The sequence below is a fragment of the Triticum urartu genome, chromosome 5A (genome assembly GCF_056163025.1).
Source record: "Triticum urartu cultivar PI428250 chromosome 5A, HENAU_Tu73, whole genome shotgun sequence".
In the NCBI taxonomy this organism is placed as follows: domain Eukaryota; kingdom Viridiplantae; phylum Streptophyta; class Magnoliopsida; order Poales; family Poaceae; genus Triticum; species Triticum urartu.
Genome location: NC_141877.1, coordinates 443,669,597 through 443,681,132, shown reverse-complemented (window position 1 = coordinate 443,681,132; position 11,536 = coordinate 443,669,597). Strand labels below are relative to the sequence as shown.

At 54.0% G+C, this 11,536-nt stretch overlaps 1 pseudogene; it reads right to left on the bottom strand.

Annotated features, from left to right (window-relative positions):
* Window positions 1–291: 291 nt before the first annotated feature.
* Window positions 292–8,368, bottom strand: LOC147971830 (uncharacterized; annotated as a pseudogene).
* Window positions 8,369–11,536: the final 3,168 nt, after the last annotated feature.

Genomic DNA, 11,536 nt, shown 5'->3' with positions numbered 1-11,536 from the left:
ATCAGGACATCTAGTAGGCTTCTAAATGCTTAATGGTTTGGTCTCAACAACAATTGGAAGGGTTGTTTTATTTTTTACTAATGGGCCGCTGATCTCCTTTTGGTTGTTTGCAAGAAGTCTGTATGCGGTTAAGTACATGCTAAATACAATAGGATAGAGGATTTGTAATTAGTATTTTGAATATTATTCATACTTCCATATAGCATTTACCACTGGTTCTTATATACACACAAATATGAAAGATGATTTGATGAAGAGGAGTATTCGTCAAAGGCAGATGTTTTTTGAGACTCAAAGGCAGATGTTGATTAGGTGATTTAGTTTTGCAAGTTTAAGATTGACGTACTCCTTAACATTACAGAACTGCAGATAAAGCAAGCAAATGAAGTTAGTTGTCAACACCAGGTCAACTCCCTTAACATTGCTTCAAAACGTATTACTGCAAGCAGGCACTGACATAAGCCAAAGGAAGCTACTAATTCTACCTTGTGAGTTTTAAGTAAAAATATATATTGTTATAGAACCATATTCATGACAATCACTCCACCGGCGGCAACAACCTATAGAGATTTATTTCAGTCTCTCCTTTATGATGAATAAAATTTTTAGAATCAATAGACGCCTTAGGAAAGACAAATAAGATAAACTTCAATGGGACCAGCAAAATTCACAGATTTCCCCACACCTTGTTAAACCGAGCTCCGTTTCAACTCATAATAACCAACTGTGCTAGTGGATATACTGATTCCCACTTTGGTCGAATGCTTGAGAAAATTTGACTGAGATACAGAGAGGCCACTACTGTTAGATTGGAGGTGACAGAACTGACAACAATCATGCTGGCGGTGGCACTAGGAAGATAGCGTTGCTCTTCGGCAATATGGACTACAAAGACGCGCGGGTAGACGGATTTTTCAGAACCTTGATCGGGTTGCTTGCATGTGCCACAGTGCCAGTGGTAAGGAGCAGGAGCAGTTGGAAGATGCCACCTATGACTCCTGCAATTTTATCTTATATATAAACAATAGGGAGTTAAAGTTCATCCAAATGAAATGTAAAGGAAATTACCAACTTGCAAATTCTTGAGTTAGGCTGTGCACACAGTATGGAGTAATTAAGTTGGAGCCTAGTTGGAACAATACAAATATATAATCCGCAAGGTACCATAATCAAAATGGACTAAACTGTAAGCATTACAGATTCTGTAATTTTCTCAACAAAGCTTGTTAAAAGATGCGACGTGCTAATAAAATTTGTTAAATAAAATAAGCAAGCGAACAACAAACTATGGACTTCAAATTTTGGCATCAGGTCACTATAAGTCTACAAAGTAGAAGGTACCTGTGATTTTCTTCCGGTTTTGCATTAATCTGCACTACAGCATCAGAGTCCTGGGAGCAGCTCCACGGGATGGACCCGCCGTAATTGTCAGCGCCTTCCAGCAGCATAAAACCGCGACATGAACATGTCCGTGTCTACGACCCTGCCGTCCACACTCCGCAGCATCCAACGACGCTGGCAAGCCGAGATATGCGGTCCCTATCGGGCAAACGACAAAGAGAGTGCTCGTGTCTCTGGGTGCGAGCTGACAGGTAGATGGCCATGTCCCGAGCGTTGGATGGCAAGGTTAGGTTCTATCTGCGCGCATCTCCGCCCAGGCTGAGCAACACCTTGACGTGATTGGCTGGAGTCTCATACTCTCGTGTCACCGTGAGTACCCGATCTATCCTCTGCACCAGACGGGACTCCAAGGCTGAGTGAGGATGGCACGAGCCACCGCTGATCCTAAACCTCATGCTCTCATGCCGCTGTGGATAGCTGACTTAAGTGGCAACAGGATCAGGATCTGCATCCGCGGCATGTTGGGGAGCTCGGAGATGCAGAGCAGGCGGCACACCGCCATTCTCTCTCTGTTCCGCCTCTCCCAAACCCCTCCCCTCCATATGGATTCAAGGTGGATGATGATGCGACCTGGAAGCGCTCGCCAAGTTCAGATTGAAGATTTCGAGATGCCAAGGATTGGTAAACAAAGGTGAGCGCTCATGTCTCTTCGAATGCCTTCGTCGGTTCCAGAAACCGAGTCAATGCAACGGAAGATCTTTAATCCCAACAAAGCGTTCGACTGGAAGATCGAGAGTTAAACAGCACGCGGTGCAACATTTGGGACAGAGTTTTCTCAGTACCAAAAAAATGATGTCATCAGCAAATGAGTGGCACACAGCTAGTCAACCAGTGGTGGGTCCGCCCTATAAGCCTATAAAGAAAAGATGATGTGGCTGGGCTGCTTATGTGGATAGTTTGCATGTTAAGAGAAATAAGATAGTGGGGATGAACTATTTAGATATTATAGATTATAGATGTGTATCAATACGATCGAGATTCAATAAACCATTTACATTGGGTGTATGACCATAGAAGGTTTTATTCATGTAAACAGAATAACAATTATTCTCTGACTTAAATGAATAATCGTATCGCAATAAACATGATCCAATCATATTCATGCTCAACGCAAACACGAACTAACATTTATTTAGGTCCAACACTAACCCCGAAAGTAGAGGGAGTGTGTGATGGCGATCTTATCAACCTTGGAATCACTTTCAACACACATCGTCACCTCGCCTTTAACTAGTCTTTGTTCATTTTACAACTCCTATTTTGAGTTACTAATCTTAGCAACTGAACCGGTATCAAATACTCTGGGGTCACTATGAACACTAGTAATGTACACATTAATAACATGTATATCAAATATACATTTGTTCATTTTGCCGTCCTTCTTATCCGTCAAGTATTTGGGGTAGTTCTTGTCGGATTTCGGGTTCTGGCAGACCCTCTAGGTTCGAACTCTGGGGTGCACGCGGAGATCACACCTCCAACCTACCTACGTCTCGTCGCCTCACAAGGATCTAAACTACACCAAGAACAACACAAGGGACACGAGGGTTTATATGGGTTCGGGCAACCATTGTGGTGTAATACTCTACTCCACTTTCTGGTGTGGTGGATTGCCTCAAGGGCTGATGATGAACAATACAAGGAAGAACTGCCTCGTGAGGGGAGGAGTTCTTGTGGTGGTGGATCTGGCTAAGGTTCTTCCTCTTCTCTCTTCTCTCGCTTCTCGCCTCCTAGGGTTCTATCAGATGCCTCTACTCTGTGGTGGCTAGTCCTATTTATAGAGCAAGGCCCTGGTCCTCTTCCCAAATATTGAGCGGGAAGAACGCCAACAATTGGCCATTTTGAAGGGGTACATCTAGTACATTTATCCTAACTAAAGTCGGCCCTCGCCTGCCAAAGACTCTGACGGTGACGCCGGCTTGGGCTCCACGATGACCTCCTTCCTGCCGTTCTGCTAGTCTTGGTCTTGTTGCACCAAAATGGTTGCCTTTGCTTGATACTCTTGCCTGCACTTGCTCCCTTTGCACCAAAGAGGAAACAAGGACTCTACGCAGGCTGGCGCCCGCCCGGTCTCGGTCGTCATGGCTTATGTCATGGACACCTCGTGAGGTACCCTGCCTTGATCTCTCCGCCTCCTCGTGAGCCAGCCTGACGAGGCCGTGCCTGAGGAAGCTCTCTGTCGTCCGCCCCGCGAGGCTTGGCCCCTCACGAGGGTCTTGAGCTTGTGTTGATTAAGATGGGCCGTACTGGGCCACTCCTTGAGCCACGCTGCAGGCCGCAGGCAGGCAAGTCTGGGTACCCCCGTTCCCAGAACGCCGACAGTAGCCCCCGGGCCCAATACGCGCCTGGACTTGGCTTAGCAGAGAAGCGAAGGGGCAAGTGCGAAGCGCCGCGGGCCCCAACAGCCTGCTGCCTTGGGCGCCGCGTGGCGGTTGATTGGACGTGGGCGTCCTGGCTCCCCCACGACGCCTCGGCAACTGCACAAATTGACAAGTCCCAGCATGAAAAACGCGTCACGATTACCTGTGATCGTGGAGGCCGGCGGTTGGCCTCCCCCGGCTATATGTACGGAACGGCGCGGGCCTTTCCAGTCCATCTCTTCTTGCTTCTCCTTCTTCTCCATCCTTGCCCTTGCTCCACATTGCGACAATGGCTCTGATCCGCCGGTTTTTCGCAGAAGAGAAAGGAAAGGCCCCCTGAGAGGGTCCCGATCCGCTTCCGCCGAAGAAATGGCTAACCCTCTGTCGCCGAGATGAGGGCGCCCGGCAGGAGGTGTCGAGGCCCTGGTATGAGCAGCCGCCGCCAGGGTTCCCGCTGCCCTTGTACGCCCGCATTGAGGGCCCTGAAGGAGTTGACGCCGAGCGCCACGGACGACGCCACCCTCGGCATCGGCGGGTCACGGCGGTGCGCGTTGTTCCTCCCGGAGTTCATGCCGAGGGCTCCTCCCGAGAGCTTGTGCTCCACGCCGCCATGCTCCTCAGTCTTGGATTCGCCTTCCTCCCTCCTTCACCTACGAGATCCCGTAGAGGGGCTCTCTGGAGCTCTGGCTGTAGCATGCTGGCTGCAGCACCCCTGTGACCGGAGCGGAGGTTACGGTCGTCGCTCCAGGCAAGGTCTTCATGACTCGAGGCTGGGGCGAGATCCTCCGAGTCTGCCAGACGAGGGGCGCCCTTGTGATCCACCTAGAGTATGATGGTGCTTCCTTGATGTTCTTCAAGGTCTTCGACGCGGAAGGACGCCGCCTGGAATGTTGCCTCGAGAAGGGCGGTCGTGGCGTCGTCGTCGCGAGGACTAGGCCCGCCGGTCGCCCCCTCGGCAGCTCCTCGAGCAGCAGCGAAGGGGACGGAGGGTCCAGCGCCTCTGTCGAGCTTCTGGCGACTCCGGAGACGAGCAATGGCAGCTACGAGCCCCCGAGCTCGAGCCGTGCTCGGAGCCGGGCGGGCGCGTCAGGCTCCCAGCGCCGGTGATCTGGATGGGGTTGGCGCCAGTGCCTGACGACCCACTGTTGATGATGGCGTCTCTTGCGGAGACGCGCGTAGTTAGCGCTCTTTAGGATTTGCTCCTTTTGTTCCCTGTGAGGAATCGAAGAACACACCCCGTGGGGGTTTGTAAGGTGCCCGCAGTTCCATTTGTATGACCCTTATCGTGAAGCGGTGCGAGATGCTCGTCCCATCTTAGCTTAGTTCCTCCTTTCGAACCTCGCGAGGACTTGACGCTCTGCGCTGACAGGTCCCGGTCCCAAGGCAAGTCTCAGCCGTCGCTGGTATGCCAGGTCGTGATGCCGTGGTCAAGGCCAGGAGGTGAGCGGCCCGGGGTCCAGTAAGAGCCCCTGAGTCGCGATGCTCAGGAGGTCCCCTTTAGCGCTCAAGCAGCCATCGTTTGGTGAGAAAGGAGCGCGACGTTGCCCAAACGGGACTGCATTAGGTGTGAGGTCGGTGCTGCGATAGCTAGTATTTCTGGAGGACGACTTATCTCGGGGGTCAGAAGCCACTCCTTGGCGCGGCGCCAGGCCCGCGCATTGGCAGCTGAGGAGTTGTCGGGCGAGGTCCCCACGTGCCTCTTCCCTCTCGCCTCTGCTCCCCTTCGTGCTCTACGTCCTCAGGTCCCGGCCCTCGAGCGAGCTCAGCCGTCGCTGGTATGCCAGGTCGCGATGCCGTGGACAAGGCAAGGAGGTGAGGACTGGAGAGCCAGTAAGAGTCCATGAGTCGCGATGCTCAGGTACCCCCCTTTTAACGTGCAAGCGGTTCACGTGGACGAGAGCGAAGGAGACGCTATGAATGCCTCACCCGACTCTGCTCCTTATAGTGATCCTGCGAGTTCATCACAAGGAAAGTGAGAGTTTGCCGTTACAATTGCCGGCTAGCTGCTGGTTGCTCTGGAGGGGTGACGAGGCACTGAAGGCTTGGTGAGGTGGCGCCCTGCGGGGTTGCTGCGGCGAGAGCTCAGCCATCCAGGTTTGTCGACGTTGCAGGGACGGACCCATGCGCAAGCGTCGTGCCGTTAGGGAGCAGCTCCATCAGTTGGCATCAATCGAGCGGGCGATTAGGTCAAGTGCGTTAACCATGAAGGAGCGAATTCATTTAGATAGGTGCAGAAAAAGGTGAACACCGCTGGGTCGGTCCCGAGCGGCCTGGGGATGACGCAGCCCGAGGGGGCGCCCCCAATAAAGTAAGCTAGAAACATGAATCGAAAGGGATACATGCCGCAGGGACGGACCCGTGCGGCCTGGGAATGATGCAACCCTGAGGGCGCTCCCAGCCGAAAAGAGAAACTCGAAGGATGTCACCTGATGATGTTGAAGATGAAGGGATGCTGAAGTAGCGGACGTCGTGCGCTGCGGAAGCCGATCCTCACAAGCCCCAGGCCCAGGAGCCTCGGGAGGCTCCGGAGGCGCTGGTGGCTCCTCGCGGACCATCTCTATCTCTGCCAGGACTGTGGAATGCCTGGCCGCCTGAGCCTCCAGGATGCTCCTCATGAGGCGCTGGCGCACAGCAGCCGCGTTCGGCAGGCCGTAAGGCATGCGAACATAGCTGTGGGGTGGACCCTCGCAGCGTCTCACGCGCGAGGGCCAGAGGCGCTCCTGAGAGGCGGCTCGGTTGAGCCCTGGTATGTCGATACAGACGCACAGCCCACCATCCTCGCCCGGATGGGGAGCCACGGCGGGTAAGTGGCGGCTACCACTCATGACTCTTGATTCCTGTAGCTCCTGAATGATCTCGCTGATAAACTCCTGAGGGTTTGGTCCTCCTTGCCTTGCTCCTGCCTGAGGGAAACGTGCTTTGAAACACGCCTCCAAATGGTGCCCGAGCGCCTCCCTCGTGAGCTTAGCAAAGTCGATGGCCCTCCAGGAGAGAGCCACCGAGCCTTGCTCGAGGAGGGCGCCGGGCGCGCCTTCCTATGCGACAGAAGGAGGCGCCCCTGGAACGAGCGTGGACTCTGAGGGGCCTGCCTCCCGAGGGTTATGACCAGGGGATGTCTTCTTCTTCTTAGGGACCACCTCGGGAAGCCCTCTGCTCCTGTGATCTGAGTCTTCAATTGACGCGGCTTGAAAAGCACGCTCCAAGGAACACACTGCGTCTCTCTCTTCACAAGGCACCGTGATGACTCCACCGCTTCTTGGCATCTTGAGGACATTGTAGCCATGATGAGTCATGGCCATGAATTTGGCCAGAGCTAGGTACCCAAGGATGACATTGTACGGCAGGCGAATGTGCGTGACGTCGAAGTCAATGAGCTCGGTGCGGTAGTTGTCGCGCGTATCGAAGGTGACAGGAAGGCGGACCTGCCCTATCGGAACTGTGGAACCATCAGTGACTCCGGAGAAAGGCTTGGTTGGCTGAAGCTGATTTTATGGCACTTGGAGATTGTTGAATGTCTCGACGGACAGGACATTGAGCCCTGCTCCGCCATCGATGATGGTCCTGGTGACTTGCACATTGCTGATGATTGGGGAACAAAGCATCGGGAGGACTCCGTCTGTTGCCGTGCACTTGAGATGATCCACTGAGCTGAACGTGATGGCGCATGCTAACCACCTGAGGGGGCGTGTGGCTTCGAGCCTGGGGAGGACTGCATTCACTTCGCGAGCGAACTGCTTGAAGATGCACTGAGAGGCTGGGGCTTGAGCTCCACCCAGGATGCAAGCGATTGCGCGCGGCTCCTGGAAGCCCCTAGCCCCCTCCTCCTGATGACGGTCTTCATTTCTCCTTGGCTGCGGTGGCAGAGGAGGAAGGCCTGCGTTGCCTTGTGGGTGATCCTCGCGAGGCTGATCCCTCCAGCCTCCCTCGCGAGGCGGGTCCCTCCAACCTCCCTCACGAGGCTGATCCTGCCAGTGGTCCTCGCGAGGTCGGTCACGCCACCATTGGCGAGGGCCACGGTCTTCCCATCGTCCTCCACCTCTTCCTGCTCATCGGCCATAGCCCCGGTCGTTGTGCTCGGGGCGTCGGCCGGCTCGCACATCCCGCACGGCCCTGAGCTCTTGGCATTCGTTGGTGTTGTGGGTGTGGAGGTCGTGGTACACGCAGTACCGGCTGCCCTTGGATGGCTCAGGCTGATCCCTTCCGCGCTTGGTGTCCGGCTCTGCTACAAGCACGGCAGCCCCCTTGCGCTTCACATCCTTGACCTTGGGCTTCTTCTCTTCTGGGTCGGCAGCCGGCAGCTCGAGGAGGGAAAGGCGTCCTTCCTCAGCCCTGGCGCACTTGGTCGCCAAGTTGAACAGCTCTAGGGATGTGCACAGGTCTTCATGGATCGCGAGCTCTTCTTTCATCTTGACGTCACGCACACCGTCGGAGAAGGCTAAGATGATGGCCTCCTCAGACACCCTGGGGATCTTAAGGCGAGCGTTGTTGAAACGTTGGATGAACTTCTGCAGGGTCTCCCCTGGCTGCTGCTTGATGCGGCGCAAGTCACTCATGGCCGGGGGCCGATCGCGGGTGCCTTGGAAGTTGGCGATGAATCGGGTGCGCATCTCGTTCCAGGAGGAAATCGTGCCAGAAGCCAGGTTCAGGAGCCAGGTGCGGGCACCGTCCTTGAGCGCCATGGGAAACCAATTCGCCATGACCTTCTCGTCCCCGTTGGCGGCTTCGATGCCCAGCTCATAGAGCTGGAGGAACTCCGCAGGGTCGGCCGTGCCATCGTAGCGTGGAGGCAGGTCTGCCTTGAACTTACCCGGCCAGGCCACGCTGCGCCGCTCGGCGGTGAAGGCACGGCAGCCTGTAGTGGCCACGGGAGGCCTTTGGTGACAGAGGGCTTGATCTTGGAGGTCTCCATGTGCTGCCGCCAGGAGCAGCGCGGGGTCTTGGCGCGCTGGAGCAGGAGCGCGGTCGTGACGGGCCGGTGCGGGGAGCACTTGGGCAGCTTCTTGGGGACGAGGGACCTCTTGGCAGCTCTTCTCTTGCTAAGCTGGATCTGGACGGAGTGGGTTCCGCCCAGGGGCCACGCGCCTCGGGGCCAAGGCGCCTTCTTGAGGGGGAGGCGGCTGAGGCGCACCCGGAGCTTCATCGCCCGCGCAAGGTGGGGCGCGGTGCAGCAAGAGGGATGGTGCAGGGGATCCCCCAGCGGCGCTAACGAGCTCGGTGATGCGGGCGAGCCACTTGTTGTAGAGGTCGTCGACGGGACGGTAGTGCAGGAGTTCCCATGCCAGGAGCAATGCGGCGTGCGCGTCCGTAGGAACGCGACGGGCGTGGGAGGAGGAACCGGCTGGAGTCAGCGACGGGGTGGCAGTGCGGCCTTCCCGCCGCACCGAAGGGTGCAGAGACGACGCCTACTGCTCGTTCCCCGCCGGGGCGGTGGCGGCGTTGACGGCAGCTGACGGGGAACGGCGGCGGCACCCGCCGACGGGGGCCGTCTGGGCGACGCAAGCAGCGAGAGCGGCACAGCGCTCGGCGCGGGCTCAATGAGCGTCCGACATGGATGCGAGGGGCGGCAAAAAGCAGGGCGACGGAAGGCAGATTCCGGTGCACCCCTACCTAGCGGGCCAAATATCGGATTTCGGGTTTCGGCAGACCCTCTAGGTTCAAACTCTGGGGTGCACGCGGAGATCACACCTCCAACCTACCTACGTCTCGTCGCCTCGCAAGGATCTAAACTACACCAAGAACAACACAAGGGACACGAGGGTTTATACTGGTTCGGGCCACCATTGTGGTGTAATACCCTACTCCAGTTTGTAGTGTGGTGGATTGCCTCAGGGGCTAATGATGAACAATACAAGGAAGAACTGCCTCACGAGGGGAGGAGTTCTTGTGGTGGTGGATCTGGCTAAGGTTCTTCCTCTTCTCTCTTCTCTTGCTTCTCGCCTCCTAGGGTTCTATCAGATGCCTCTACTCTGTGGTGGCTAGTCCTATTTATAGAGCAAGGCCCTAGTCCTCTTCCCAAATATTGAGCGGGAAGGGTGCCAACAATTGGCCATTTTGAAGGGGTACATCTAGTACACTTATCCTGACTAAAGTCGGTCCTCGCCTGCCAAAGACTCTGACGGTGACGCCGGCTTGGGCTCCACGATGACCTCCTTCCTGCCGTTCTGCTGGTCTTGGTCTTATTGCACCAAAATGGTTGCCTTTTCTTGATACTCTTGCCTGTGCTTGCTCCCTTTGCACCAAAGAGGAAACAAGGACTCTGCGCAGGCTGGCGCCCGCCCGACCTCGGTCGTCATGGCTTACGTCATGGACACCTTGTGAGGTACCCTGCCTTGATCTCTCCGCCTCCTCCTGAGCCAGCCTGACGAGGCCGTGCCTGAGGAAGCTTTCTGTCATCCGCCCCGCGAGGCTTGGCCCCTCGCGACGGTCTTGAGCTTGTGTTGATGAAGATGGGCCGTACTGGGCCACTCCTTGAGCCACGCCGCAGGCCATAGGCAAGCAAGTCCGGGTACCCCCGTTCCCAGAACACCGACAGTTCTGCTCCCAATGATCATTCCCTTTGCGGTAGAAGCACTCAGTTTCAGGCATAGGTCAAGATTTGGGCTTCTTCACGGAAGTGGCAACTTGCTTGTCATTCTTCTTGAAGTTCCCTTTCTTTTCCTTTGCCTTTTTTCTTGAAACTAGTGGTCTTGTTAACCATCAACACTTGATGCTCTTTCTTGATTTCCACCTTCGCCGATTTCAGCATCGCGAAGAGCTCGAGAATCTTTTTCGTTATCCCTTGCACATTATAGTTCATCATGAAGTTTTAGTAGCTTGGTGATAGTGACTAGAGAACTCTGTCAATCACTATATTATTTGGAAGATTAACTCCCACTTGATTCAAGTGATTGTAGTACCTAGACATTCTGAGCACATGCTCACTGTTTGAGCTATTCTCCTCCATCTTGTAGGAAAAGTACTTGTCAGAGGTCTCTTACCTCTCGACACGGGGCATGAGTCTGAAATGCCAATTTTAGCTCTTGGAACATCACATATGCTCTGTGGCGTTCAAAACGATTTTGAAGTCCCGGTTATAAGCCGTAAAGCATGGCACACTAAACTATCAAGTAGTCATCATATCGAGCTTGTAAAACGTTCATAACGTCTGTATCTGCTCCTGCAACAGGTTTGTCACCCAGTAGTGCATAAAGGAAATAATTCTTCTATGCAGCAACAAGGATAATCCTCAGATCACGGACCCAGTCCGCATCATTGCTACTATCATATTTCAACTTTTCTCTAGGAACATATCAAATATAATAATATATATAGGAGCTATATCGCGGGCTAATAATCTACAACATAGATATACAAATACTATCAGGACTAAGTTCATGATAAATTAAGTTCAATTAATCAAATTACTTAAGAACACCCACTTAGATAGACATCCTCAAGTCATCTAAATGATACATGATCCAAATCAACAAAACCATGTCCGATCATCACGTGAGATGGAGTAGTCATCAATGGTGAACATCTCTATGTTGATCATATCTACTATATGATTCATGTTCGACCTTTCGGTCTCCAGTGTTCCGATGCCATGTTTGTACATGCCAGGCTCGTCAAGTTTAACCCGAGTATTCTGCATGTGCAAAACTGTCTTGCACCCGTTGTATTTGAACATAGTCTATCACACCTGATCATCACATGGTGTCTCAACACGACGAACTATCGCAACGGTGCATACTCAGGGAGAACACTTATACCTTGAAATTTAGTGAAGGGATCAT